Source organism: Hylobates moloch, unplaced genomic scaffold (assembly GCF_009828535.3).
Source record: "Hylobates moloch isolate HMO894 unplaced genomic scaffold, HMol_V3 SCAFFOLD_20, whole genome shotgun sequence".
Classification (NCBI taxonomy): domain Eukaryota; kingdom Metazoa; phylum Chordata; class Mammalia; order Primates; family Hylobatidae; genus Hylobates; species Hylobates moloch.
In genome coordinates this window covers 32,989,331-33,003,471 of record NW_026652295.1, presented here as the reverse complement: position 1 = coordinate 33,003,471, position 14,141 = coordinate 32,989,331, and the positions used below count along the sequence as shown (strand labels likewise).

The 14,141-nt window shown below is 53.5% G+C and overlaps 1 protein-coding gene across 1 annotated transcript in view; it reads right to left on the bottom strand.

Annotated features, from left to right (window-relative positions):
* Positions 1–3,331, bottom strand: part of PACSIN1 (protein kinase C and casein kinase substrate in neurons 1) — a 68,434-nt gene extending 65,103 nt beyond the window's left edge. Inside the window, exon 1 of the mRNA XM_032140457.2 lies at positions 3,077–3,331. The gene's annotated coding sequence lies outside the window, so the exon portion shown is untranslated. The remainder of the gene's footprint in view (positions 1–3,076) is intronic.
* Between the last annotated feature and the right edge of the window lie 10,810 nt (positions 3,332–14,141).

The following is a 14,141-nucleotide window of genomic DNA, read 5'->3' as shown; positions in this document are numbered from 1 at the left end:
GAAGTGCCCATGGTGGGTGGGTCTGATGTGGCTAATGGGCTTCCTTCATTCGGCTTTCCAGTATATTCTAAATTGCCCACAGCAAACCTATATTACTTTGGTAATAAGAAAAAATAATAAAAGCTATTTTTCTTTAAGAAAAATGTAAAACCAAACCAAGCAGCATCCTTCTTAACTGGTATACCCACTCCTCCCCCAACCCCTCCACCTGGTTCCCCAGGGAGGGTCCCCCAGATCAGTGAATGCCCTCCACCCCTAATGTCCTCTCCTGTCCCTTCTGTCCTTCCAGACCTGCAGCCAGTTTCACTTCTCCAGGGAAGGCTTCTCATTCTTGCTGTAGGGATACCCGCAAACTTCTGAATGGGTCCCTCATCTCCTAATGGGAGAAGAATGCAAAATATGTCCTGATATTGGTGAGGAGAGAAAGTAGATGATGGGACCAACAGTCACTCACTCACTCCACAAGCCAGAGCTGGCTCTACTCTGTGCCAGGCCATGGGGCCACTGGAAATAGCACATAGACTCTGCCCCCACAGACCCCACAGCCCAGCAGGGAGAGGACACTGCATGATGGCAGGGTTCCCAGGGGAGGCAGCCAGGCTGTGGGGAGGGGATCACGGGTGGGGCTCCCAGCCCAAGCTGGGGAAGCTTCTGGAGGGAAAAGGAGTCTCAGTGGACTCCCGAGGGTGAGAGGTTTGGGTGGGAAGGAAGAGGGAGAGGAGGGGACAGGAACAGCCTGTGCAAAGGCCTGCAGGTGACAGAAGCCCCACTTGCTTGAGGAACTGAAAGCAGCTCAGGGCAGCCAGGGGGCAGAGGGAGGGCAAGAAGGGAGAGTCAGCCTGGGTGTGGGAATGGTGGCAGAGCCACGTCAGGGAGACTGCATGGCTGTCAAATAGCAACGCGGTCCACTGTGGAATGAATGAATGATTGAATGACTGAATGTGAACTCTGGGAAATAGCTGGCAACCTGAGGGAGGGGGTTGAGTCCCCTCTTGGGCTTTCCCTCTATTCCCCAGGACCAAAGAGCTACCCAAACCAGACAGTTCTCTTTAGGCCCCTCTGAAGCCTGGAAATCTTGATGTCCTTCATAGACACAGGCCTGTGGCTAGGCCAGAACCCTTGTTGGCAGCCTCTTCCTCTGGAGTGGGTTTGCTCCTCCACACACTAGGGTCATGAGACCCCTGAGAGCTTGCTATGAAGACCCTAGAGGCCGAGGAAGGCCTGGCTTGGGCCTTCCCAGCTTCCCTGATGTTGACCTGTATTTTCCCAAGGGCTGGGACAGAGGCAGAGACTTTGGTCTAAAGTTGGCACCCCGGGAAGAAAGTGCCAACCCAGCGGCCTGAGGAGAGCCAGACCTTCACATCAGGCCTTCCCTCAAGCCAGGACCAGGCCTGGAGACTCAAACCAGGGGCCCATAAGACCCTCTGGAGCCAGCAGGTTGCAACACTATCTTATCTCCAAAAGGCATAGCTGCCCATCAACTCCAGGCTTAGGAAGGGCCTAGCCGGGCATGGTAGCTCAGGCCTGTAATCCTAGCACTTTGGGAGGCCAAGGTGAGCAGATCACCTGAGGTTGGGAGTTCGAGACCAGCCTGACCAACAAGGAGAAACCCCGTCTCTACTAAAAATATAAAATTAGCCGGGCGTGGTGATGCATGCCTGTAATTCCAGCTACTCGGGAGGCTGAGGCAGGAGAATCGCTTGAACCTGGGAGGCAGAGGTTGTGGTGAGCTGAGACTGTGCCATTGCACTCCAGCCTGGGCAACAAGAGTGAAACTCTCTCTCTCAAAAAAAAAGCAAGGGCCTACTAAAGAGAACCACCTGGTTTGAGTGGCTCTTTGGTCCTGGGGAATACAGAGAAAGCCCAAGTGGGGGCTCGACCCCCTCCCTCAGGTTGCCAGCTATTTCCCAGAGTTCACATTCACTCATTCAATAAGTCATTCATTCCACAAATTACTTGGTGCCAAACCCTGCTTTGGTGCAGGGGCAATGACAGAGATGAATCAGATTCCCAGCCTGAAGGTACTTCTGGTCTAGAAGGAGATGAACAAGACAAATAACCCAGCCACAACGCAGTCCAAGAACATAGGGCAGGGGGCAAGGATCTCACCTGGGGTATCAGGGAAGCTGCTGGAGGGGGTGGCTTGAGAGGGATGATTTGGACTTGTGATAGAAAGGCCAGGATGGAGGATGGAAGAAAAATCACTGACAGTCCTGTTTGCACCCCAGCTGTGCCAGGGGCTGGGGCAATGTGGGTTATTTATGGTTGTGCCTAGAAATAAGCGGCCATATGTGTCACTGCCTATGTGGTGCAGAGCTGTGCTGTTGTGGGTAGGGGCAGCTGGGGCTTGAAGCTGGGTCTGGCCAAGCTCCCGGGTTTGCCACCACGTCTCCTACACCCTGATGACCCTTTAACCTTTTCACAGCCTCTTTTAAGGTGAAAATAAGGGGCAGAGACAGCTCTAACAGGCAGCAAGTGGCCTGGGGCTTGCAGGGGAGGGCAGTGCCCAGCAGCCCATGGCTTCTCTATCTGCGGGTCTTTTAGCATCATCGCCTCCTTCTTGCCTTCTCCCCCCTCCCCGCTCCCATCCCAGCTGTGGGGGAAGGGGTAGGGGACAGAAGGAAATACCTTTAACCATAAGCCAGACAGGCATCAGCTGCTGTGTTTCTCCCCAGCCCACTCTGATCCATAAATAGCCTATGCACCAAGCTGCCACCAGCCCACCCACCCCTTCTGGTAGCAGTCCAGAGACCCGGACCGCCCGGGCCCAGGCCCCAGCTTCCCAAGGAACCTATTTCCGGCGCTTTTCCTGGGGTAAGGGCCTCCGTTGCCGGCTCGCTCCCCCAAGGGACCCAGCGCAGGGCATCCTGGCACTGCCTGGGTGATGCCCGCGAACTCCGTCCCCTGAAGGCATCCCCGGACGCGCACCCGCTTCTCTCCAGGCAACTGCCCAACCCTGCCCGGCCTCTGGCCCAGGGAGATGTCAGTCCCGGCGCCCACTTCCAACACGCACTCCCTAACTGGACACCCGCACACACAACCCCCCCGCCCTCTATTCAAGGGCCAGACCCCCTACCTGGGAGCAGGAGCGCCGGGCACCATCGGCGGCGCTTCGGGGCGAAGCGGTACGTCCGGGCCCGGCCTCAAGCCCGGCCGACTTCCCGGGGGAGGAGGGGGCTGGCGCTGCCGCCGCCACCGCGTCGCTCTGGGATCTCGCCGGGGCTGCGGGAAGGAGGAAGGTCAGAGCCGAGGCGGAGTGGGGGGAAGGATGAGGAGGAGGCGTGCACAGAGCAGCGCAGATTAGAGAGGCATTTTTAGCGAGCCAATGGTAGCGCGGGCAGGGCGGCGCGGTGGCTGCGCAGGTGGACTCGCCGCGGCTGCCGGGGAGGCAGCAACCAGTTTGGCAAGCGCCGGGGGTGGCGGGTGGCGGGTGGCGGGTGGCGGGTGGGGTCAGGCTCCCCGCTGCTTCAGCCGACCCCTACCCCAGCAGTCTTGCCTGGCTCCCTTTTCCGGGGGCTGCCCGCGGCTCCGCGCGTGCCAGGAGCCCTCCCGTGCTCCCTCCTCCCCAGCCCTCCCAGCTGGCGCTCTCGGAGCCCGGGATGTTGCTCCCTGCCTCTCTCCCCATCTCCCCATCGCCTTGGCCTTTCCTCCTCTTCCGAACCTCGGCGTCCCTTGGTGCGTGCGGGTGCCTGTGTGGTGGGTGTGTTGAAGATGTGCGTGTGAGCTGACTTGGGAGCGACACCCTCTGCACCACCGCCCCACTGATGCCCACCCCTGCCCGCAGCTTCTGCCCTGTGACCCCATGGGGCAGGGTCGCTAACCCTCATGTCCTAGTTCCAGCAGGACCGGCTCTCGCCTGAGCAAACTCCAGGCCATGTCGTTGGAGCTCTCTAGGGGGCTTGGGGCCTAACAGGGGACCCTCAACGGCCTTCGCTCTTCCGAACTTGAGCCCTAAATGCTGCCTGGAGCCTGGACGCTGCAGGGAGGAGCGGGGCACATACCTATTGAAGACCTGTTCTGTATCAGGCACTGATGAGGGGCTGGGCTGCAGCAGAGGACAGAACAGACCAAAACTCTGCCATCTCATAGTTCACATGTGTGAGGGAAGATAGATACTCAATATCAGCAGCTAAGAGTGTTTTGTTTCGTTTTTGTTGTTGTTGTTGTTGTTTTGTTTTGTTTTGAGACGGAGTTTCACTCTTGTTGCCCAGGCTGGAGTGCAATGGCACGATCTTGGCTCACCACAACCTCCGCCTCCCGGGTTCAAGCGATTCTCCTGCCTCAGCCTTCCGAGTAGCTGGGATTACAGGCGCGAGTCACCACACCCAGCTCATTTTGTATATTTAGTAGAGATAGGGTTTCTCCATGTTGGTCAGGCCGGTCTCGAACTCCCGCCCTCAGGTGATCTGCCCGCCTCGGCCTCCCAAAGTCCTGGGATTATAGGCAGGAACCACTGTGCCGGCCAAGCGTGTATTTTAAAGTGGTATGCACAGAGTGGAAAAATAAAGCCAGAGCCGAGAGCGGTGGCTTACGCCTTTAATCTCAGCACTTTGGGAGGCCGAGGTGGGCGGATCACGAGGTCAAGAGATCGAGACCATCCTGGCTAACACGGTGGAACCCCGTCTCTACTAAAACAAAAAATTAGTCGGGCGTGGTCGCGGGTGCCTGTAGTCCCAGCTACTCTGGAGGCTGAGGCAGGAGAATGGCGTGAACCCAGTAGGCGGAGCTTGCAGTGAGCCGAGATCGCGCCACTGCACTCCAGCCTGGGCGACAGAGCGAAACTCCATCTCAAAAAAAAAAAAAAAAAGAAAGAAAGAAAAGAAAAACTAAGTAAATAAAAATAAAAATAAAGCTGTAAGAAGGGAAAAGAAGTGAAATTCCTCAGGACCAGAATGGGTCCCTGCCCTTTACATGTGTAGAGATTAGGAGGTGAGGGTGGTGGCTGAATTTGAATGTGAGCCCCTCAGGTAGGCATGCAGACTCTAGTATGCCACAGAGCTTACTACTCCCTATTGTTTGAGCCTGGAATAATCACATGTTTATATTTCCTGACTTCCCTCTCCACACACTCCACCAGAGGCACTGAAATTCATGTCCCAGTGACCCAGAGCAATGCCTGAATGCAGTATTTATTCGTGCAATAAGAATTCTCTGAGCACCGACTGCATGTTAGGTGTTGGAGCCTGGGGCAACTCAACACCCAGCTGGGGAGGCCAGATGGTAGTATGTACCTCAAGGCTGACTAGGACAGACAAGTGAGTGGACAATGTTCTGGAGAAGGTCAGTATAAGGCTCTGGTTTAGGGCCATCCAGGAAGGCTTCCTGGAGGAGGCAGCATTCCAACAGGGTGACAAAGGTTAACTGGGATTATGATGAGCCAGACAGGGCAGGAGGCAGGGATGGATTGCTGGGAAAGGTCAGCAAGGCCAGGGGACATTTGGCAAGTGGCTAGGGCCGGGTCGTGGAGCACTGCTGGACACCCTCTGTGCAAGGGGTATGCTGTTTGTTTCAGGCTGGTGAAGCCCCACCCCCCACTCCCACTCCAGCAGGTCCTGGTCCTAGCTGCCCTTACCCCAACCTAGAATTTCCCAGTAGCCCCAGAAGGAGGTGTGACGAGCATGTGGGTGGGTGGGGGGAACATCAACTTCACTCAGTTGCTTGCTTGCTGGGTGAACATGGACAGGTAACTCAACCCCTTGAGATTCAGCCTTTTCATCTTAATAGCCGTGTGGCAAGTTGCCTACTTGATCTGTTCCTTGGTTCCCCGGCTTGGAAAATGGGCATGGCAACAGCACCTACCTCACAAGACAATTAGGTGAACTGCTTAGCACATACGTACTCAGTTAATTTTGTTGTATTTATGATGATGATGATGATGATGATGATAATTACACTTGCCTCATAGGGTTATTGCAATTAGACAAAGAATGTAAGTCACCTAGCATAGTGCCTGGGACTCAGTAGGTGTGCCAAAATAATGGTACTATTATTATCATCAACTACATGCACCCCAAAATTTCTCCCTTTCCGATCTACCACAGTGGTATGAAATACCCCTCTTTAGACAGAGCTTTTTTTGTTTTTCTTTTTTCAGACAGGGTCTTGCTCTTTCGACCAGGCTGGAATAAAGTGGTGCAATCACAGTTCACTGCAGCATCGACTTCCTAGGCTCAAGCAATCCTCTTCCACCTCAGTTTTCCAGATAGCTGGGACTACAGGCGCATGCCACCACACCTAGCTAATTTTTAAAAATTATTTGTAGAGACAGGGTCTCCCTATGTTGCCCAGGCTGGTCTTGAACTCCTGGGCTCAAGTGAGCCCCCCACCTCAGCCTCCCAAAGTGCAGGGATTACAGGCATGAGCCACCGTGCTTGGCCTACCAGGACTTTCTTAATGTAAAGAAGCTAATTCCCCAAGAGGCTCTTAAAGGACAATCTAGGTTGGATAGACTAACAATTGGCCCCTCCCCTACTAACACATTAGCCTGGCTCAATGTGTCATCAGGAGCTTTGATGTAGATAGAATGAAGCCCAGGCCTGGAAGGTTTTGAAAAGGCAGTGAAGTCCAGAGCACAGAACACTGACTGAGAGAGGACACTCGATGTTCCTCGGCAGCAGGCATTCGGTGGAGGATGGCAAGAGCAGGAAGAGGACGTTCACAGGGGACAGGGTGTAATGCAGAGGGCACAGGGAGGACTCTGCCTTCACAGGGGCGGAGCCACTTGGGGACAGTGTGGAAGGGCAATGGCTGGTCAGACCTGATTGGGCAGAGGTAGGGAGAGGGAGGAGGTGGGTGGGGAGAGGGGTGAGGGAGAAGACTGAGCTGGGCTTACTCCTTTAGGAGTTGAGGCTTCCCTAAAGCTGAATTCAGACCTTCGCAGCCTCAAGCCCTGAAAAAATTAGAGTGGAACACACGCACACACACACACACACACACACGCACACACACACCCCTGTCCTGTGTAATCTAAAATAAACTGTTATTTTAGGAATTGACACAACTTCCATGCTTCCTAAAATTAAACTAGCTTTCTTCTAGATTTTCTGTCGGCAAAACTTAACGTTCATCAAAGATAAACTTTCTCTCTCCCTCTCTCTCTCTCCTCTCACCTCTTTCTCTTATTGTTTTGTGCCCCGCTCAGAGAATAAGACTTTCTCCCTTTTGCACAGCACTTTTCACTTTTTTTTTTTTTTTTGAGACGGAGTCTCGCTCTGTCACCCAGGCTGGAGTGCAGTGGCGCGATCTCGGCTCACTGCAAGCTCCGTCTCCCGGGTTCACGCCATTATCCTGCCTCAGCCTCTCCGAGTAGCTGGGACTACAGGCGCTAGCCACCACGCCCGGCTAATTTTTTGTATTTTTAGCACTTTTCACATCTTTTTTCTCCTCAATACACTTTTTTTTTTTTCTTTTTTCCGAGACAAAGTCTTGCTCTGTTGCCCAGGCCGGAGTGCAGTGGCACGATCTCGGCTAACAGCAACCTCCGCCTTCCAGGTTCAAGCAATTCTCCTGCCTCAGCCTCTGGAGTAACTGGGATTACAGGCACGCACCACCATGCTTGGCTAATTTTTGTATTTTTAGTAGAGATACGGTTTCACCATGTTGGCCATGCTGGTCTCGAACTCCTGACCTCATGATCCGCCCACCTTGGCCTCCCAAAGTGCTGGGATTACAAGCGTGAGCCACTGTGCCCGGCCTCAGTGCACTTTTTCTCAGTCCCATTAAGATCTGACTAGCCTCAGTTTCCATGGTACCTTCCTTCCCACTGAGAGCTTCGAGCCCTCCCTCCATCAGAAGCCTCCTCTGTTAGGCTGTCTGTACCATGGAGGGCAATGAGGCAGGCCTACAGACCTCCCCAGAGGAGCTTTCACACGCAGATATAACTTGTGGAAAGGACAGACCAGCACTGGACAAGCCTGTGAAGTCAACCAACCCATACATGAATAATGGATGCTAATTAATATTGAATGTTTAGCCTAGGAGAGCAGGAGGGTGGTGGTAACGCTGTGAGTTCCCTTTTGTTCCATCCAACGTGAAAGGCTTCAAGGAGGAGGTGGAGTTTTGAGGAGTTTCTCTATTCTTACCACATCTCTGGTTAAAAAGAAAGGACATGGATTTTTTCCCCGAATTTTGGCAGAGCAGGACTCTGAAGCCCAGAGAGGGAAAGTGACTCATTCAAGGTCACACAGTGCATCCGTGACAGAGCTGGGGCTAAAAACAGATCTCCTGACTTCTGGTGCTGTCTTTGCCACATGATTCCTCCCCCGCAAACCTGCATGGAGGTGGGCAGGTCAGAGCGTGGAAAGCAATTGGCCCAGTCACCCATTGTGGTGTTTTATTTTATGAGCTGCCTTTCAGCAGCACGCAGGGACATGAGCAGGACACCTCCGAGGCACAAAAGTACTTTAAAAACAGTCTCACAGCTCCTTCTGCCCTCGCCTTATCCTCCCACCAGCTGGCTTCACACTTGCAAATTGAGTGCCATCACCTGCCTGGTGGACAGAGGCTGTTGCCAGCCGTGTCCTGAATCCTGAACCAGGATGTCAGGAGCCTCAGAACTGTGCCTTCCTTAGTCCATGACTCATGGCTGGGAAGTTAGAAACTCCCTGAAGATGACATCGCACCTTGACAAGGCCCTCAGTGTTGGAAGGTGCCCAGAGTTAAGACCCAGACTCAGCCTACTCACCCCAGGACATACAGACACTGTGGCAAACATAGCCCTTTTCCTGGACCAGGTACTTTCTTTCTTTTCTTTTGAGACGGAGTTTCACTCTTGTTGGCCCAGGCTGGAGTGCAATGGCATGATCTCAGCTCACCGCAATCTCTGCCCCCTGGGTTCAAGCGATTCTCCTGCCTCAGCCTCCCAAGTAGCTGGGATTACAGGCATGCGCCACCACGCCCGGCTAATTTTGTATTTTTAGTAGAGATGGGGTTTCTCCATGTTGGTCAGGCTGGTCTCAAACTCCCGACCTCCGATGATCCGCCCACCTCAGTCTCCCAAAGTGCTGGTATTACAGGCGTGAGCCACTGCGTCCGGCCGTGGTACTTTCTAAGCTTTACACATGGAAACTACAGGGATGGGTCTGATTACCAGCCCCCATTTCACAGACAGGAAAACGGAGGCCCATAGAGGTTAGGTAACTTGCCTGAGGTCACAAAACTGGTAGGTGATAGAGCTGGGATTCAAACCCAGGCCGTCTTGTTCCAAAAGCCATGTTCATACAGCTAAGAAATCATACAGTTAGGAAAGAAGCAAATATTTACTAAAGGCATTACTATGCACAGGAGGAGTTTACATACTTGCCCTCATTTTACAACTGAGGAAACTGAGGCTCAATGGGTCCTTCGGGGGTGCCTCTCTCCAAGTATAAAAAGAGGACACTTGAGATTGTCCTGGGGGTAATGGCTCTGGAACAAGCCTCTATGGCCCAGATACCATCGCCACCTAGTGGCGTTGTACCTTAAACGCAAGCAGAATACCTAAGTGAAGGCTGGCCAGCAGGTTCAACACGTGACAGATTTTGTAATTTTTGTTTGCTTGTTTAGGATGCCAGTTAATTTTAACTTTCTTTTCTTTTCTTTTTTGAAACGAGGTCCTGCTCTGTCTCCTAGGCTTGAGTGCAGTGGCACAATCATGGCTTGTTGCAATCTTCGCCTTCCAGGCTCAAGCAATCCTCCCACCTCATCCTCCCGAGTAGCTGGGACTACAGGCATGCACCACCGTGCCCGGCTAATTTTTGTATTTTCAGTAGAGACGGGATTTTGCCATGTGGGCCAGACCAGTCTCGAACTCCTGGCCTCAAGCCATCCACCCGCCTCAGCCTCCCAAAGTGCTGGGATTACAAGTGCAAGCCACTGCGCCTGGCCAATAATCATCTTTTACATTTAAGATGTGGTCTTGGGCAGAGTTCATCGTTAGTAATGTCATCCTCAAAATTAATGGTGGTGGGGGGCAGGGGAGAATCTGTACAAAGTATTGATTTTTCAGTTTCCCAAGAGCCTCCACATGCATCGTTACCTTTGACTCTTACCACACCAAACATTACTTTGACTCCTACTTGTTTTTTTTTTAAATGAGAAAATGACTCATCCAAGGGGCATCAATTGAGCTGGTCTTTGAACCCAAGCCTGATGGCCGGAACCGGTATCTTGTAACTGGAGAGGTCCCACTGGGTTAAGCTCCCATGTCCCAGGCCCAGAGAGGCTGGGTGAGCTGCCCAAGGGTCCCAGTGGGTCCATGGCAGGCTTAGGCCTTAAGCCCTGGTCTCCAGAATTTTAGGGCTGAGTTCCTCTCCAATCCTGGGCTGTATTTCAACTTCTACTTCCTCCAAAGCAAATGCACCCAAGAAGAAAACAAGAGTTAAGCAGAGGCACTGCCATGAAGCCGTTGGGCTGAGCAAATGATACCCCGGAGTATGACACATTGGCAGGTTAAGTACTTTGAACTAAAGGAAAGGCCTCCAAAGCAGCTTCAGAAACAAAGTCTGTCGCCCTTCTCTTGTGAGCTCCTGTCTCTCGCCCTTCTTTCTCCCCTGAGGAAGTCATAGAAACCAGAATTCCTCTTCTCCAAGGTGAGACACAGAAACTAGAACCCCTTTCCCCCAAAGCAAGCCATAAAACCTAGAAAGGTCACTCTCTCCCTTCTCTCCTGAAGACCCTCCTTCCAGAAAGGTCCTGCCCCAGACCCTGGGGGAAGGAAGGCTACACAGAGAGACCAAGATGAATCTGAACAGAACGCCTTGCTGGTGTTACAGGATCTTTGGCGTGTCGATTTTCTGGCCAGACACGGTGCCTTTGCCCGAGTTCTCATCCTGCAGTACACAGACAAGTGAAGGGTGAACGAGACGAAGATGAGCTTACTGAGTGTTACAACAGCTCAGAAGAGACCCGCAGTGGGTAGCTTGTCTCTGTAGGCAGGGTATCCCTCAGTCAAGTGTTCAGTTCTAAGCAGAGAGGAGGCCCTAGAGGGGGTAGCAGCTTTCAGCAGAGAGAGGAGCGCCTCTCTGCAGCTGGTCATTGAGTCATCTCCAGCTATCAGCAGAGAGGGTAGTTCCTCTTGTCTCCAGCTCTAAGTAGAGAGGGTAGCTCCTCTCTGTAGCTGGTTGTGTCCCATCATATCTCTGACCTCTTTGTTCTCTGGCTGTCCTCTGCCCTGCTCTGGCTGAGCCCAGGGCTTTTATAGACCTCAGAGGGGAGGAAGCACCTGCCGATTGGTCCAAGAGTGGCCATGGGTGAGCTGGAAGAGGCACCATGAGTCCCCACTCCAGTTTGCCGGGACTGGCAGCCTGGCCTCCAGCCTTCAGGCCCTCCCTAGCCTGAAGGTAGGGCCTTACCAGGAAACTGCCCCCTTCTGCCCAGGCCTCCTGCTGCCATTCATGGCCCTAGGGCTCAGCCCCAACCCTGCTCTGAGATCAGAGCAGGTGCCGGGAGAGGAGAGAGGCCAGGCAGTGGAAGCAGCAAACACCCTCGAGCCTGCAGGGACAGGGCGAGGCTGGGAGGCCTTCCTGGGGCCCCTGAGGGTGCAGGCTGCAGAGACTCCTAGGTCCTGTGCTTGGAAGGGCAGCAGCTGCAGCTGTACCCTGGAGCTCCCAACCCACCAACTCGGAAGGGGCGGGGTTCCTGCTTGTCCCCAGGGAGCGGGAGGCCCAGGTCTGCAGCTGTTGGTCAGGAGGCTGCAGCTGCACCCAGGAGGGCAGATCTTGCCTGCTCCTGGCCCCCTCCAAGAGCACAGGGAGGCTGGGATCCACAGCCGCAGTTTGGGTAACTGTAGCCTTGCCCAGGAGGGCAAGGGCTCCTGCCTGCTCCGTAGAGCAGGAGGCCTGGGTCTGCAGCCATGGTTTGGGCAGCTGCAGTGTCACCCAGGGAACTCCTGCCCCAACTCAGAAAGGGTGGGACCCCCACCAGCTCCATGAGTGTGCAGCCCCAGCCACGCCTCCCTGCTGCAGCCAGTGTGAGGGCAGCAGCCACTGCCATCACTGGGCTTCCCCTTTCAGTCTGTTACCACTAGATCATGCCCTTTTGTCCAATCCCATTTCTGTATGGCTGTCCATTTTTCTACCTAAGCTTAAAAACAGACCATTTTCCAGGGGTCTTTGGCCCTTCATTTCTGAAGGCTTTGTCAGTTTATGTGACAAAGTTTTATGTCACATAAAACCTTGATTAAATAAATGTGGTATGCTTTTGTCTTGTTAACCTGTCTTTTGCTATAGAGTGTTGGCATGATCCCTAGGATGGGTGAGGAAAGAGATCACACCTGTCTGCTCCTACAAGGCTCACAGCTGCAAAGCACCCCTTCCAGCCCATAATCTCTTTGCTGCTTTTCAGTCTGGGAGCACAGGGTCTTCTTTCCATCTGGGCCTTTTTCATCATGCAGCCAAGCATTAGGTCAAGGAGGAGAAAACCACAGTTCAGGCAGATCAGCCTGCTCATGCCCTGGCCCTCCTGCCTTCTGTCCCTTTTTCATGCTCCCCCTCTTCTCAGAGCCAGGAGGGCCCAGCCCAGATGAGATGGAATACATCACAGAGTTTAGAGCCAGCGGCTGCATCTGATTCTGGTTCCGCCGCCAACTCACCACGTGACCTGGGATGGGACATCACCTCTCAGCCTTGGTTTCCTCACCAATGCAATGAAGGTGGATCGCAGCATGATATGTTGGAGCTGAAGCCTGAAAACCACCTAGGGCCAGGCGCGGCGGCTCAGACCTGTAATTCCCAGCACTTTGGGAGGCCGAGGTGGGCAGATGACCTGAGGTCAGGAGTTTGAGACCAGCCTGGCCAACATGGTGAAACCGTGTCTCTACTAAAGATACAAAAATCAGCTGGGCGTGGTGACACACACCTATAATTAATCCCAGCTCCTCAGGATGCTGAGGTAGGAGAATTGCTTGAAACCAGGAGGCCGGGCCGGGCGCGGTGGCTCACGCTTGTAATCCTAGCACTTTGGGAGGCCGAGGCAGGCGGATCACGAGGTCAGGAGATCGAGACCACGGTGAAACCCCGTCTCTACTAAAAATACAAAAAAAAAAAATTAGCCGGGCGTAGTGGCGGGCGCCTGTAGTCCCAGCTACTCGGAGAGGCTGAGGCAGGAGAATGGCGTGAACCCGGGAGGCAGAGCTTGCAGTGAGCCGAGATTGCGCCACTGCACTCCAGCCTGGGTGACAGAGCGAGACTCCGTCTCAAAAAAAAAAAAGAAACCAGGAGGCAAAGGTATTGCAGTGAGCTGAGATCACGCCATTGCACTCCAGCCTAGGCAACAAGAGTGAAAGTCAGTCTCAAAAATAAATTAATTAATTAAATGAAAATAAAAATAACTCACTTTGGGCTGGGTGTGGTGGCTCACGCCTATAATCCCAGCACTTTGGGAGGCCGAGGTGGGTGGATTACCTGAGGTCAGGAGTTGGAGACCAGGCTGGTCAACATGGTAAGATGCTGTCTCTACTAAAAATACAAAAATAAGCCGGTTGTGGTGGCACGCACCTGTAATCCCAGCGACTTGGGAGGCTGAGGCAAGAGAATCGCTTCAACCCAGGAGGCGGAGGTTTCAGTGAGCCAGGATCGTGCCACTGCACTCCAGCCTGGGCAACAGAGTGAGACTCCGTCTCAAAAAAAAAAAAAGAGGAGGGTCTGTTCTCCATCCCTTTCCAGTAGGGTGCTGTGACTACTTTGACCAACAGAAGATGGCAGAGTGGCGTTGTGCTAGTTCCCAGCCTAGCCCTTAACCAGCTGGCAGTTTCTGCTTCCTGCCTCATGTGGATACTCCTTTCAGCAGCCCTCTGACAGCCACCGCCAACCAGCAGCCGTGACAGAGAGAGGGCTGTCCTAGACTTCCAGCCCCATCAGGCCTTCAGAGACTCCAGCCCCAGCGGTAACCTAACTGCAAAAACACAAGAGACTCCACCCAGCTGAGCTGGGTCAACCCACAGAATCAGGAGAGATACTCATACATTGTTGTTTGATGCCACTAAACTTTGGGGTGGTTTGTTATGCAGCAAGGGACGGCCCAAATGGAGGCTTTAAAGTGAAGTGACTTACTGGGCATGGTGGCTCCCACATGTAATCTCAGTTACTCAGGAGGCCGAGGTGGGAGGATCACTTGAGCCCAGGAGTTCGAGACCAGCCTGGGTAACATAATGAGATCTTGTCCCT